Source organism: Peromyscus maniculatus, chromosome 7 (assembly GCF_049852395.1).
Source record: "Peromyscus maniculatus bairdii isolate BWxNUB_F1_BW_parent chromosome 7, HU_Pman_BW_mat_3.1, whole genome shotgun sequence".
In the NCBI taxonomy this organism is placed as follows: Eukaryota; Metazoa; Chordata; class Mammalia; order Rodentia; family Cricetidae; genus Peromyscus; species Peromyscus maniculatus.
In genome coordinates this window covers 89,858,356-89,874,566 of record NC_134858.1, presented here as the reverse complement: position 1 = coordinate 89,874,566, position 16,211 = coordinate 89,858,356, and the positions used below count along the sequence as shown (strand labels likewise).

General features: G+C 39.5%; 1 protein-coding gene and 1 long non-coding RNA gene across 3 annotated transcripts in view; both read right to left on the bottom strand.

Moving 5' to 3' along the window:
• LOC102915703 (phospholipid scramblase 1-like) overlaps window positions 1-3,371 on the bottom strand; it is a 32,872-nt gene extending 29,501 nt beyond the window's left edge. For both annotated transcript variants that reach the window (XM_016005481.3, XM_042281433.2), the window contains exon 1: window positions 3,254-3,371. The gene's annotated coding sequence lies outside the window, so the exon portion shown is untranslated. The remainder of the gene's footprint in view (window positions 1-3,253) is intronic.
• A 7,688-nt stretch (window positions 3,372-11,059) lies between these two features.
• Window positions 11,060-15,717, bottom strand: LOC143274302 (uncharacterized). Its single transcript, XR_013052882.1, has 3 exons — window positions 13,796-15,717; window positions 12,500-12,634; window positions 11,060-11,332 (listed from the first exon to the last, which is right to left on the bottom strand). It is a non-coding gene; the product is annotated as an uncharacterized LOC143274302 (long non-coding RNA).
• Window positions 15,718-16,211: the final 494 nt, after the last annotated feature.

Genomic DNA, 16,211 nt, shown 5'->3' with positions numbered 1-16,211 from the left:
TGGTATATCAATTAGAATGGCTAAGATAACAGAACAATGCAGAAAAGGATGTGGGGAAAAGGGAAATCTTTATTCACTATTTTTAGGTTGTAAATTGTTATATTCAGTCTGGAAATCAGTCTGGAAACCAGGGGAGAATTCTCAAAAAAAAAAAAAAAAAAAAAAAAAAAAAAGCTAAAATTAAACTACCACACAAACTAACAAAACTATTCCACAGTGTGTGCCCAAAGGATGAAACATCCTACTCCACAGATACTTGTTCAATGATGACCATTGACATGCTATTCGCATTATCAAGGAAATGTAAATAACATAAATACCCTTCAGCCAGTGAAGAGACAGCAACAATGTGTCACATATAAATCATGGATTACTATTCAACTATAAAGAAAAACAAAATTTGCAGGTAATGGATATAACTAGAAAATATATTGAATGGGGCAACCCAGAATCATTAGTAGTTCCTAGCTCCAAATCTTCAACTGTGATTATATAACCTGATTTCTGCCCTGATCTTTTTTTTTTTCCCTGTCTGCTACAGTTGTATTTGTTTGATGGTGTTTCTTCCAGTGCTTGTTAACAAGCATCAATAAATTATTTATATAAGATCTCTCTGAGAATGTAATGTTGGCATTTAGTGCTTATCTTAGTTACCTTTCTATTACCATAACAAAACACTGTAACTTGAAGCAACTTAAAAGAGAAAGAGCTTATTGGGTGCTTATAGTTTCAGAAGGTGAGTCCATGATCATCATGGCAGAGGAGCACGTTGTAGAACAGTAGCTGGAACTTGGATCTGATCCATAAGCACAAGAGATAACTAGGGATAGCATGGCCTTTTTAAACACCTAAGCCCACCCCAGTGACACAGCTCCTCCAACAAGGCCACACCTCATAATCCTTCCCAAACAGTTCCATTAACTTGGGACCAAGTATTCAAATATGAGCCCATGCAGGCCATTCTCACTCAAACCACCATATTCCTGTTAGGACTTCCTTCCTTGCATCTCATAGATATTGTCTATTCTTTTATATTTAATTCAAGAACTATTTATTTCTTGATTTCTTGAAAGATCTATTCATTACTTAAAGAACAGCGTTAATCACATAATTTTTTCAATTAAAATATTTTTCTGAGTTGTTGGAAAGAATGTGGAATTTACATTATCTCTCAGCCAGAGATACAGTTTTCTTAATTTTGAAGAAAATTCTGACTTTATCCCATGAGATTATTAATAGACTTCTGGGAACTGCTGTTCCTGAAAAATCATTTGTAGTGGGTAGCCATTCCAGCTTTGATCTGGAAGTTCCAACCCCCATTGAGGCTTTGGTAACTGTCACGCCTACAAGGCAGGGCGAAGAGAGGGCCCTGAAAACCCGAGATCCAGATGTGCCCCACTCTCTCTGCTCATGGACCCTGGACGGTGGAGGTAGACTGAGCAGAGTTCTCCAGAGAACACCACCGGACTGCAACGCACCTTCCTCAGACCCTGCAACCTACCTATCCCTTCATTTGTAAGTTATGCCACTAATAAACCTCCCTTTTAACTACGTGGAGTAGCCTTAATAATTTCACCAATAATCATTCACTTCTCACTTATGCTACAGTGTAGAGATAAGCATAACAAACCCTGGCATTTCTAATTTCATCCGTATCTTTACTTTTGGGTAAACTTGTGGAGTTCTGTAGAAAAATATGCTAATTTTCAACACTTATGAACTCTAACCTATTCCATCTTCCTTCAAGACTTACGGTAGAGAGATACTACTATCTCAGGTACTTCATTTTTGGGTTTAGTATTATCTAGCTCTAGATTGTAGAGATGCACCCTGAAAGCATCCTGTCATTGTTCTAAACCTACAACCTCCTTGGATTCTAGGAACATTAGAGCCCTGAGATCCCCCCATGATGACAGGCCTCCTCCTAGGCCCAGTAGGAGTGACAATCACCTGGGAGCCAGCTTGCCCCATTAAAATACTTCATTAGGACCATTTTTCGGAACCAAACCTGAAATAATCATCACCACACCACAGTTTGATCAACACTGCTTAATTATGTACTCTTCTTACTTCCTACCTAATTCTCTTTAATGCTAAAGCTCATAACTATAGGAAAGATGCACTCAGATGTTTAATTTTCCTTTCCAAAGTGTACATTTTACATAAAGTCCCTTCTTGATTCTTCATCATTACTTTTGTTTGCTTTCTTTGGGACCAATGCCTAGAATTTATAGGTTGGAACCCCGAGAATTGGGCCTCGGGCTTAGGTTCTGGGTATATAATCGCACACTTGCTATGTATCTTTTCTCTGAACTTCTTATTCATGTGTAGGTCAATCATTACCCTATTTTTGAAGATTGAAACCTGATCCTAAGATTTCATTAGATTTATATGTGGAACAGCTATGAAATGAACCTACATGTCCAGAGGAAGAAGGTGAAAACAGGAACATTTGACTTAGATCTTTGCATGAGTGTGAATAGTACAGAAAGATAGAGAAAGCATACAAGCCCCTTCAGGGTCATCTGAGTTACATACATATTATTTACATGTCAGAAGTAAAATGATTCTGGAGGCATTTGTTATAATCCAGCTAGGGCATTTAATTCTTTTTATTCTAGACAGAAGCATAAACGCCTGACTCCAAATTAAGAGACTAAATTCCAATGTAGAGGCTTAAGAACTCAAAATCTTAGGCAATGTCTCCAAAAACAACCATCAAGTTATCACCCATATCACACCAGCATCAATGAAGCCTCAACAGAATTTGAATTCTTTTGTCTGAGCACGTTTCTTAGTTCAATAGCCTGCATATATGTCTGCCAAATAGCAAGAAACAAAACTCATAAAGTGATGGATTTATGAAGAAATGATTAAGTACTGAAGAAAGAATCCTCATGCATAGGATTAGTGGTTTTATAAAATAGACATCTGAGAAAGCTTTCCCCTTAAGCTATATGAGGATCCAGGAGAAGTTAGATTATGAGGGAGCAGGGTCTTATTGGACATAAAATCTCAGTCCCCTAATCTTGGGTCCCAAGTCTCCAGACTGTGAGAAGTCATTTTCTATTGTTATAACCCATCCAGATGTGGTCTTGTTATAATGGCCCTAAACAACAACAGCAAAACCCCAGTACAGCTGATGGGAGTTTTACAGGCTGGTTTGAATGAGATCCTAGGCATAAATGTAGCTATAGTCAGTTATGATTGTCAATATTTCAAAGTCTCTGACAGATACATATGAAATGGCTACCTTAGACATCAGTGCAAAGAAGATTGGACCTTCTTCTGGCTCACATTCCAGTCCTTTCAAGTTGCTATTAGGAAGAGTCCAGGATGGGCAGGTCTTAGTAGCTACAACAATTAGCATTCCATTCAGAACCTAGAACCTAACTAGTTCTATGGATACTTGGAGGTGCCCAGGGATATACAGTTAATTTTTCATGATCTTGGAATAATTTACTTTCAAATACTTTAGCAACTTTCTGTCATATCTCTAAGAGGTTTGTGATTGCTAAAGGCATTGTTATTTTTGTAGGACAAACACCATGGAAATGAAATATTTATAGCCCATGGCATAGTTGAAGGGCATTGCATGTTCTCTTCCATTTTAGCAATAATACACAAGGTGATATTATTGAGAAGTATCCTTCTTGGTCACATACGAAAAAGGCAAAGACAGAAAAGAATGTAAATAGAACATTACATTATGGAAAGCAGAGTTTAAGTTGAGGAAATGGTGCAAAACTTTCCCATCTTAGAAAAGGGAAAAGTATTCAAATGTAAGAAAGATGGAATAACCTTGAAACAGGGATTTGAGCATCTCTAGGAACAGTGTGGAGATAGTAGGGTGAGTTACTCTCCTATTATAGTCCTTTTACCAGCCTCTCCTACAGACAATATGACACTCTCTCTAGGGCTTGCCATCTCCTCAGGACCAGGAAAAGGGGTCTGAATACCTATGCAGTGGAAAGAGCATGAAGGGTAACCTCCATATTGCCATAAATACAGTGCAGTGCTTGGAGGGCATTTTGTGCGGGTGGGACAGAGAGGCTCAGCACCCCACAGCATGAAGAATCAGGAAAAACAAACACAATTGCCATTCATGAAGAGAAAGAAGCTAGGCCAAAGCAAACTGCCATTCTGAAAGATGAACTCATCCTGTCCCAAAGGATTCATGTCCCTCAAGTATCTGACTTCTCCATAGAGAAGAGAAGGCTGGCTAAATCTGTCATATACAATCAGTAATCTTCCAAGCATCCTAGGCAGATACACATATTGAACTCTGTCTCTGTGAGCATGAAGGTAGCAAATTAATGTTGTAGAGCTGTGACCTCTTGGTTCCCAGGAGCATGGGCTGTATGTTGCATATAACTGACAGAAATAAATGATGAAAACAAATATGGATTCATTGTACCACTCAAAAATCTAGTATATCCAGATGTTTCTAGTTCACCTACAACTTCCGCTTTAATTTTTTATGGGAGTAAACAAAAATATGGCATAATTCCTGCTTTTACAGAATCATGAAGTTACACAAAATAAAAAAAAAACATGAGAATTATTCAAAATAGCCTACAGTGACCTTTACCATGACATACTTAGTCAGCTTTCAACTTTATTGTCTTTGAAATAAAGCTCCATTCTTCTAGTTATAAATTATATGGTAGTGCACTTTTCTCAGGTTAAGAATTTTGGATACTGAATAGTGTGTTTTATGTTTAAATAAATGAATATCAAGCTGTATTAAAATTATCAGTTCACAATTTAAGACAAAATTTCATTATTCTTCTAAAGATTTAATCTCTGAAATAACATACCACCTATGTCATCAGAGAAATGTTTGTAAGATGTTTTTTTATTATTATTATTATTATTATTATTATTATTATTATTATAGTTATTATGATTAGTTCCTTGGGAGTTTCATACATGTTTAGATCATATTCATCCCTCTTGCTGCAGGAGTCAACCCCTTTTTCCTAACCACCCAATTTTCTGTTCCATTTTTTTTAAATACTGCAACACCAAGCTATGCTACCCATACATTTCTAGATGTGCAGTCTTCCACTGGAGTATAATCAACTTACCAGGGGCTACACTCTCAGATGAAACTACCTTTCCCTCTCTGCAGCAGCCAGTGATTGCCAACAGCTCCATGGGTACACAGTGGAATTGTGGACCCTACTTCCCCCTCCCTGCTGGGATTTGGTCTGGCTTGGGCTTACAAGGTCTTGTGCATGCTGCCACAGCAGCTCTGAGTTTGTGTGTGCAGCCGCCCTGCCTGCTTTGACCCGATGACATTGTGTCCTTGTCGTCAGCCACTGCCCCTGGCTCTTCACTCTTCTCACCTCTCTTCCACTGGGCTTTAAAATACTTAGGATCCTCAGCCAGTAATACTTACGGAGTTACAAAATGACAGCTTAATATACTTTATGTTCTCCTTAAAAGAATGATATTTTTTAAAAGGAATCTCAAGGCAGGCCGTGTTGGCGCACACTTTTAATCCCAGCACTCGGGAGGCAGAGCCAGGTGGCTCTCTGTGAGTTTGAGACCAGCCTGGTCTATGGAGCAAGCTCCAGGACAGGCACCAAAACTACACAGAGAAACCCTGTCTCCAAAACCAAAAAAAAAAAAAAAAAAAAAAAAAAAATACACACACACACACACACATATATATATGTGGGTATATACACATATATATATACATATGAGTGGGTATATATACATATATATTCAGGAAAAAATGAGTCTATTGTGTATGCTTTCAAACCTCTTCCCTTAAAACCACTAGATTCTGTAGCTAACATAAAAGTCCCAAAGTCTTATCAGCATCAGTATTGCATATTGCAGTCAGTATGTTAGAGAATATGGTGAAGTTCGGGGAGCAAACCATGGAGACACATAGTCCTCAGGGCGGGAGATTTATTGGAGGAGGTATTAATACCATAGAGAGGGCAGTAGGGATTTGAAGGGGGACTCAGTCCAACAAGACAAAGCAGGATTCCCAACTTCCTAGTTTCAGAGGGAAGGGGAGGTCCCATGGCATTGGTTGATAGCCTTTAGTAGCTATGATTACAGTCAGGTGGGACTTCAGGCTCACAGCAGGAGTTGCTGCTTGCTCCCTGAAGCAGTCCTCTGCAGGGGAAAGAGATTTCAGGGCGTTGTACAAACCAAGCAAATCCTGGAGAGCAAGCGTTCTTCTATGGCTTCTGCTTCAGTTCCTGCCCTACTTGAGTTCCTGCTGGGATCTCCTTAGTGATGGACTGCTACCTAGAGCTTTAAGCTGAAATAAATAAACCCTTTCCTCCGCAACTTGCTTTTGACTGTGATCTTTATCACAGCAATAGAAATCTAAGACAGGCAATATTATGGTTGCTACCATGCTTTTAAGGTTAACTTTAGTTAATGATTCCTTTTGGAATGTTCACCAGGAAGACAGATAGGCTGGATTCAGCAGAAAATTGTTTACTTGTGAGTCAGAGGTACTTCTTTACTTATTCAAAGAGGAGTCAGTTGTGTATCAGGTTAAATATGTGAACAGTTATAAAGCAAAAGGGACAGAGAATTAAAAGTAAGGTTTTTGTGTACTTGTAACATTGAAAGTCAGAGGAAGGATCAGCTAAGGTAAGCCTTGAGATAAAGAAAACTAGGTTTACCCCAGAGGAAGTCTCTCCTCTCTTAAAGAAGAAGAAATGCCAATGCTTACAAAATTGTCTTAAGTACTTAAATTTTTTCATTAAGCATCTGCTTATAGGGAGTATTTCTTTTTTTTTTTTTTTTTTGTTAGAAGGGAGTATTTCTTGGATTGTGACAACAGCCTGTGCAGGAAACAAAAATCCTTAAGGATCAGTTTATGTTTAGATACCATGACACTGATATGGATATCTGACATGGGGCAACATGGCTAATACTAGACATCCAGGGGACCTCGAGTCGACTAATGATTGCTTAATTGAGCTTACCACTTCAAAATAGTAGAGTCTCTGATGGCACAGTGAGTAAATAGTTGAGAACTTATATCTTGATTTACGAATATGAAGCAGAAAAAGAGATCACAACTCTTTTGAAATCTCAAAATCTCTACCCCTACGCCAGTGACACACCTTCAGTAACACGACCACATTTCCTAATCCTTCTCAAGTAGTTCTACCCTCCAGGAACCAAGTATTCAAACTGAATAACCTGTATATCCGGAGAACTTAGGGTAAATGGTGGTGTCATCTGTTAAGCAATGATTCTTGGAAAAAATACCACTTTTGTGTGTTATTGTAAAAACATGGCTATAAGGTCTGAAATGAGTGATTCTGACTTTTACCAGCCAATGAGTGATGCTCCTTGTGTGCCTACCTGCTGCCTGTGTGCTGGCCTGCATATGTAGCGTGTGTCCACTTGTGGGTGCCTGCCAGGGTCTACCTGCCCTAGTGGTCTGTGTTTTGGTGAATGAAGCATGTCTTATTTGCTAAGACTCCTTCCACTCCCTTCAACTTCCCAGACTCCCATGACCCTACATTGTTCTTGGCATTGGAGAGTGTGGACCTCACACTCTGGCACATAGGTAGGGATGGTAACCTATTTAGGCAGTCTGCAGATGACAGGGCTTGCTTTAGTCTGGGAGGCAGCAGCATGGCTCACTGTCTTCCTGATGGGGTACGATTCTCTGCAAGCACTGGGCATTTAACTCAACTGGCTGTGCCTGTAGTCGCTGAGCCATGAGTCCTAATTAGCGGCAGGTCCAGGACACCAGTCAAAATGAGTTCCAAGAAAAGGTCTTAAATCCACGCATGGCACAGACAGTCCTTTTCACCTTTATTATTCTGCTGTCCTCATATTTACTTTGACTGGGTCTGGAACCTGTCCACAGGAGGAATTTCTTTGTGGGAACTTCACTGCCTTCCCCAATGTCAGCATGTAAAGTGGCATGAATAACGGTGAGAAAGAAGCAAACAGGAATTGGCGGGGATTCTTTCAAATTCAGGTCCCGGGGCACACACTATATGAGTCTATCGGAGTCACAGCTGGAGCCTGAGCCAGCTAGCTCAGTTCGTGCAGTCCCCCGGGAAGATTTTTGTTATTGTTGTGTGTAGTTTTAAATGTTCTTATTGTCTATTGTATTAAACTCTCTGTTTCCTGTCCACTCAAAGCACAGTTAGCCGTAGAACAGGCACAATGCTAAGAAGAAAGGTTATTCGGGGTACTCTCATTGCAAGCCAGCTGAGAGATGTCATCAGGAAATAAACTTAACCATTCTCAGTTTGGTGTCAGGGATGGAACTGTAACAGAATACTGGAGTTTGTGATGCCTATAATCAAACAGCAGTGAGCAGAAACAGGACTCGAATCGTAAGCTGTACTAGTCACAGAGCCAGCAATCTGGTAAAACAGATTAACTACCCTCAAATTCTGCCTCCCTTCTCTTCACCCCTGGTTGCACATTTTAGAAGGAACTGGAACACAGATAGTCAATCATTAAAAGTTTCTTCTTGTCCTGAATCAGGTAGTCAGCCTTGTTTCTGAGATCCATGCTGCTGCTGTTGGGCCTCTGCGGCTGCACGCCCTCCCCCAGGATGGTTTCTCTTACGGTGGGGTACACACATACTGACAAGGTTACTGAGCCTCACCTCACTACTGAGACATCATGCAGGTTAAAGTTGTCTCAGAGCAAGCACGACACTATCAGTTGTGTAAGTATACTGAGATATTTACAGTGCATGTGTGCTTAATACCATGTGAAGTACAAATGTAGAATGTAAAAGTCTCCCTATCCCTGGGAACATTCCTTTAGATATATATGTAATATGGACATAGTTTATTTACCTGGATGAACTGCATTTGGTTAAACCATATTTTAATTTACTTGTGTATAACACTGATAGCCTACATTAATGCTACAAGGGTTGGTCTCACATCAATTCCACTTGTAGCACATAACACTTTAGGTCCCACTTACATTAGTAAGGGCTATAAAAATGAAATTTCTTTGCAAATCATATAAAGCAGTCCTTCTTAAAGTCTACAAGAAGTGTATGTGTCACTCCAATTTCATCTATACATCACTTTCTTCATAGCTTTACATTTTGTGTAAGATTAAAAATGGAGTAGGTGGGCTGGAGAGATGGCTCAGAGGTTAAGAGCATCGACTGCTCTTCCTGAGGTCCTGCGTTCAATTCCCAGCACCCACATGGTGGCTCACAACCATCTGTAATGAGATCTGGCAACCGCTTCTGTATACATAATAAATAAATAAATCTTAAAAAATGGAGTAGGTAATTTTATTTTAATAGTAAAACTGATAACTCTAAAGTCTTATGCTGTCTTCTATAGTTATTTCTTACTGTAATGCAATTAGCTAGTTCATAAACACAAACAATGCTACTATATAAGTATATGGTAACTTGGTACAGTCCTGAAAACAAGTTCTTTCTAGCTAGCAGGACATTGAATGACCTCTGTATTGTGTGGTGGTATTCTAATTGTACTGAAATGTGATTTTGATTGTATGTTAATAAATAAAGTTACCCGGGGGTCAGAGCTATTAGAGCCATAGCAAGAGTGTGGCAGTGGTGGCACACACCTTTAATCCCATAGATCTCTGTGTGTTCAGGGATACAGCCAGCATTGGAGACATATGCCTTTAAGACTTGGAGGGCTGTACATACAGACAGTGACGAGGCAGTCACATGTTTGGGTTTACAACCAATGAGAAGACAGAACAAAATACTATAAAAAGATGGACAGACAGGATATAGCTCTCTTTCGGGAAGCTGGGACACCGCAGGAGGAAGGGTGAGATTTTAGCTCTGAGCTCTGACCTCTCGGCTTTCTCTTTTACATTGGTTCTGTGTTTCTTATTTAATAAGACTGTTGGTTACAGTATTGCTCTTCCCTTTTGGTTGTATCATCCATAGATGAGGGAAAACTCACACACACATACACACAAAAATACTCAGCACTTATTTACAGATGTCAACAGAATGGGAGAGGAAACCTAGAAATATACCGTTCCCCATACCACCCCAAAAATACCATCAACACATGGATGCTGGCAGAAGTAGCATTATAGATCAATGGCAAAGATGGACTCCTATTGAGTCTGAGAAGTTAGCCATTGTATAAAATAAAAGCCAATGTCTACACATATTATATAAAAAGCAAATTAATGACCTACAAGGAAAAAGAAACTTTCAGAGCAAAACACAGGCAAAACAAAACCAACTGCAGATCACTGGATAGTAAGTAGTAATTATGACTATAATTTTCATACTAAAGTGCCATCACAAGTCAGATAAAAATAAAAGATGTACCTGAGAAAATAATTGTAGTATTGTTAACTTATGAGCAATCTGCTAATCAGAAAAGAACTTCTATGAATCAGCAACAATAAAGAAAATCAGCAGAAAAAGTTACTTAATATGTAAAGAGATAGTTCCTACTTCAGTAAACTTGAACATCCAAATAAGTGAAAGCATGTTCAGTGTTACCAGAAATTTCAGAAACGGAATCAAAAGTGAAAGTGAAGCTCCCTACTAAAATGTCACAAAACCAACAATGCAAAGACGTCATGGGCACGGAAGCTGTGGGCTGCTAAGAAGAGGTAAACATGTCATGTCTTCCCAGCACTTCCCCTTTGCATGGTAAACTTTTGTAGCTGAAGTTACCGCCTATAAAAAATTCCCGATTCAGCAGTAAACCTTTTCCATGACTGAATAGCTGTCAGTATCTTCTGGGGGAACATGTTTACTAGTTCCACAAACAGTGTATCTGCTGTAAACACAGGACAGATGCAGAATCTTTTTAATGTGACCATTAATTAGTGATTTTGCCTAAATCAATTCATTTCTTGTTTTTAATCTATTATTTCAGTCCTAATGAATGGATACCACAAATGCATTTATATGAATTAAGTGGATCTATTTTCTTCACAAATAACACAATAGATTATCAAAGTAAGTGAAAGAGAAAGAAAAATAGCAAAATTACTTAAGATAGATAAATATGCTTTGTAGGTATTGTTTTTTTGTTGTTATTGTTGTTTTGGGTATCTGTCTCACAAATAATCTAGGACTCAATTCGACATTTTTTAAGAGAGGGTGTTTACTGATCTGCGGAGCCCAGTCCTAATGGATCCAGCTACAAAACACAGCTCAGGGAATCTGACAAAAGGGGTGCAAAGACTGAAAGAGCCAGACGATCAGAGATCTTGTGTCTTCTTGCAATGCCAGATACTGCACCCACGAGTCTCACCAGTACGACTGCACAAATGGGAGCTGACCGAGGGTGACACCAATGGTCATGCCAAAGTCGGCAAGGAAATGTCCATGGAGGCCTCAACCCTACATAAAGAAATAGAGGCAACTGAGGAAAGCAAGAGGTGATCTTTTCCAGGGAAGGGCACATAAATAGAAGTGACATTATATATACTGAGGTTACATTTAGGAATATATATGCATATACAGATAAATATATACATGCAATAACTAATGTATATACAGATAAATATATACATGTAATAATAACTAAGGCCATAAATTTGAAGGAGAGCAGAGAAGGGTCTATGGAAAGGTTTGGGAGGAAGGAAAGAGGGGAAATTATGCAATTATGATTTCAAAAATAACGAAGAAAGGACAGAGACAGAAAGAGTGAACACATTTAGGAAGTGATGAAGTCATGGGGTTCTGCCTTTAAGAATGGAAACTAATGAGGCCCCATTCTGCCATGGGATATGCAGTGTTTGTCCTGTTACTGGTCTTTCTGCCATGTGAAAAAATATCACAGAGACCCTCTAGGAATCCAAAACAAGGCTCTCACAGAAAAGAGCTCCCCTTTCCCAGCCTCCAGCCATGAGAGTAGATTTTGTGTTTCTGGTTATGAATGAGTCATCTGTTGTCTTGTGACTGCAACTTCACTAATATAACTGAACCCGATGTTGGTGTCCTATTTTCATTTCTGTTGCCGTGATAAAACCCCCTGACCAAAAAAAAAAAAAACAGCTGAGGAAAGAAAGGGTTGTTTTTGTTTTTCAGCTTGCAGTTCCAAAGATAGCCCATCCTTATTGGGGAGTTACAGCAGCAGGAGTCTGAAGCAGCTGGCCATATCTATAGTCAAACGCAGGAAGAAGTAAATGCATGCACGCTCACCTGGTTGCTGGCTGTGCTCAGCTCAGATTTTCTAATCCTCTGCCAAGGGAATGGTGCCACCCACATTGGACTTGGTCTTCCCACAACAACTAATCTAATTAAGACAATTCTTCTTTAAAAACAAAACAAAACAAAACAAACAAACAAATAACAACAACAAAAAAAAACGTGTCCTGACCCCTTTGTGCGTTTCTTTGAGAGAAAGAACAAAAAGTTGGGTGGGTGGGGTGGTGAGGAGGATCTGGGAAGAGTTGGGGAGGGGTAAAGAATATGACCAAAATACATTTTATAGAAAACTTTAAAAATAAAAAAAAAAGATGTAACAGTAATAACAATAAAAGTCAATCTTCTTCACAGACTAACCAAATGTAGACGGTTCCTCATTGGGAACGTCTATCAAGGTGACAATTCAAGCTAGCCTTCCCAGTTGCACTGGGAAAGTCGGTGCTGCTGCAGGGTCCTTTTGGAGCTGCCTGGTAGGTGAGTTGGCACAGTGATCTGGTAAGAATGAAGAGAAGTGGGGAACTGTGGTGAAATTTTTGTTTTGTTTTGTTTTGTTTTGTTTTGTTTTTTTGAGACAGGGTTTCTCTGTGTAGCCTTGTGCATTTCCTGGAACTCACTTTGTCGACCAGGCTGGCCTCGAATTCACAGAGATGCGCCTGCCTCTGCCTCCCAAGTGCTGGGATTAAAGGCATGTGCCACCGCCCAGTGAAATTTTCTTCGTGGTTATAATCACTGTGTTGGGCAAAAATTGAACAGTGAAGGAACATTTGTCTTAAACAAAACTGAGGAACTAGGTATTGGAACCGAGAAAGAAGTTCATCTTCTAACAAAGTAACAAAGAAATGGACTAACTAGTGTTTGTGTATGATGACTTCATAAAAGGCAGACCTTTACCGTCAACACTAAAGTATTTAACAGAGGGGAAAAAATCTCAGCAAAGTATTGAGGTGTAGCATGGCTCTCTTGGATGGATTATTACAAAAGTATGTAAATGAAAAATGTATTAAATACAGGTGGTATAATCAAAAGATAGGCATAACGTAAAGGGGTAGAAATTTATTCACCCTGTAAAAAAAAGTGTGGCACAGAGATTGATCAGCTCTGATAAAGTCACATGCTATTATTCATCAAGACAGCAGGAGAAAGTCTCACTTCAGAGACTGCCAATGCTGCCATTTCTGTTAAAGATTCAATGTACCAAGCCTATGAGAGCAGAACATTGCCAAGAGAGGGGCCTGAGATGCATGTGAAAACTTGGGGCTATTTGTCCACTGTTGCTGCTGGTCTCAGCTCCTACATTCTGACACACTGCTCTTGGAATGCTCTGCATGTGGCTCACGTGAGGCTGGGTGTCCTGGGATGCCACTCCACGTGGCATAGACATAGTTATGAACAATGCTCACATGGTGCTGAATCTGCTGGTGTATATAGTGCACAACTATGGGTTATGGCTACTTTCACTTAGACTCCAAATGAAACATGGGCAGACTAGGGCAATGCCATGAAGTAGAGGTCCTTGTAGAGTGTTGTCACTGGGATGTTGTCCCTTGGGGCTATATAATTGGTACCTAGTCTTTATAAATCACATAGTCTAATACATTCTGTTCTAAGAGTTGGAACTAGAAAGGATAAGAAATCAATTGGGATCCAACTTACTCTGTAAAGTTCAGGTAAGAAGAAATGTCTCTGCATTATTCCTCCAATGACTCGTTTTGCTGGTAATGTGTAATTAAAGTTGAAATGTTTCCTAGCAACTAATTCTCAAGTATGTACACACACACCATAACAAAACACAATTTTATCTCACAAATATGCCACTGTTTGTTCTCTAGCCCTGCCAGACAGAAAAAATTCAATATGTTAATGATACAAACTCATAATCCGCAGTTAAAACCACATTTTCTTTAGTAGAGAAACAGAATTAAGCATTAGTGTTCCAGATCTAGTTGGCTTAGGTAAATTTTTAAACTACTTTTTGGCACAAATAGGGGCATTTAAAATCACACAAACACGGAAAATAGGTTGAAGATTAACTTGAATATGTAACAAGAAACAGAGCAATGAATGTTTCCTAGTGCTCAGCTCACTTTCTCTATTTTACATAGTCCAGGTCATAGTCCTGCCTTGGTCAAGACTAGTCTTTAGACATCTACTAGCATAGTCAAGGGAATCCCATGTAGGCATGCTTAAAGGCTCATCTCCCAAGTGATTCGAAACTCTGTGACACTGACAATTAACATTAAACCATCACAAATGTACCCCTTGTCAACTTGATATGCAAACAAATGACATTTAATCCTTAACCTACAACCTCCTATCTCCATAAATTCATAACCATTTATAATACCTAACACATTATTACACTGAAAATCCCAGTCATTAATAGTTTCAGTACTTTGAAAGCTCACTTTCAGCTCCCATAAAACCAAAAGTAAGTTGCATATTTTCAACATAAAATGGCAGAGTAAACTTTTCTGTTCTTAAAGTGATCATACCAAACAAAACAAAATCCAGCAGAATAAATTACCTATCCTAAAATTTTCATGTCTGGCACCTGGGGCTTAAGGTACAATTAAACTGGACTCCAAAGCGCTTGGGTGGTCTACTCATCTGGCTCTGTTGCCTTCCACACATCTAGCCTGGACTGGCTTCATTCTAGGCCTGTAGCTCTCCATACACATGCCATTTTCCTGACACTTTCAATATTCTGCGTTTTCCACTGGTAACTTTAGCTTAACATTTTCAGCTTCATGACACGCCTACCAAGCCCCCCTTCCAGATATTCCGTCGTCGTTCCACAGTGGTCAGCCTGAGCTGTTTTCCATTACACTCCAATCTTCTATCTTCCATGCCTTCAAAACTATTAGCACATGGATGACACTGCAAAGTCTGGCTCCAAGTTGGAGCCTGCCCTTCCCTTCCTCAGAGTCCATAACTCTATCCGCTTCTGTGTGTTGGCACTGGAAATTTTTTCTTAGGCAGTGGCTTTGGAGAAGACAAGACACCCATCCCCCAAGCTACATTGTCAGTTCAGGCGCTCTCCTTTTCTGAAGTTTTCATTTTCCACAAGTTGGAGCCTTTGATGGGAGGGATCTTGCCCTTGGGTCACCTTTATTACAGTTCCAGTGCAGAGGAAGGGTGTTTATTGTTAATGATGCTAATGTCTTCAACAATTGTAGATGCTTTGTTATTTGTTCTTGAAGAGCCCAGGAATATGTAAAAACAATTGTACACTTGTAGCCTATATGCATATTTTTTAATGTTTTAGGGCAGACAGCCACTTTGACCCTTCATCTTACATTCTCCCAGGCAGGGGAAAGGCAATTTAAATGAACCCATGACTATGTAAATATTTTAAATTAAAACCCTATAATCAGAAGTAGTAAATCCTGGATCCCCCTCTATCTCAGAGGTACCCTGAGAGTGCTAGCTCAAGTCAAGACACTGAGACTCTCAAAATGCCATAAATCTCAAAATGTACTCTCTGCTCTGTGTGCTCTAAAAAGGAGCTTGTAGCCCTTCCTCGGGGCTACAGAATCCAATTATTCTCTATAAACTTGACTGGCTAGAATCGCCCCCACCCCTCCACCCCCCACCCCCCACCCCGCCACCCCCACAGTGTTATTGAATAAATGTTGCTTCTGGTTTGCAGACTTTGGTCTTCTGCTCCGTTAACTGTGAGATTCCAGGAGCCAATGCTCTCTGTTGTTCACAGCTCTAAGTCTGGTTATATGCCTTTCCTCGTGGAACGACATATTTTTTATTTCTTTGTACTGAACTTATTGCTTTCTCTCACAAACAATCTGAATGTTTGTGGTGAGAAATCACAATAGAAACAGTTTCAATAACATCCTGCCTTAGAATGTCCTCTTCCATACAAACCAGGCCATCACTTTTGAATTCAGGTTAATTCAAATTCTCTGAAAATGGTCAAAGTAAAACCAGACTCTTTGTCAGAATAGAACATGAATGGCCTTAGCCCTGTTCTTAAGTGTTCGTGTTGCCCTATGAAACTAGGCCTTAACAGCCCAAATTTTTCACTGCCTTTTGGTCACTGAAACACCCACCAGAA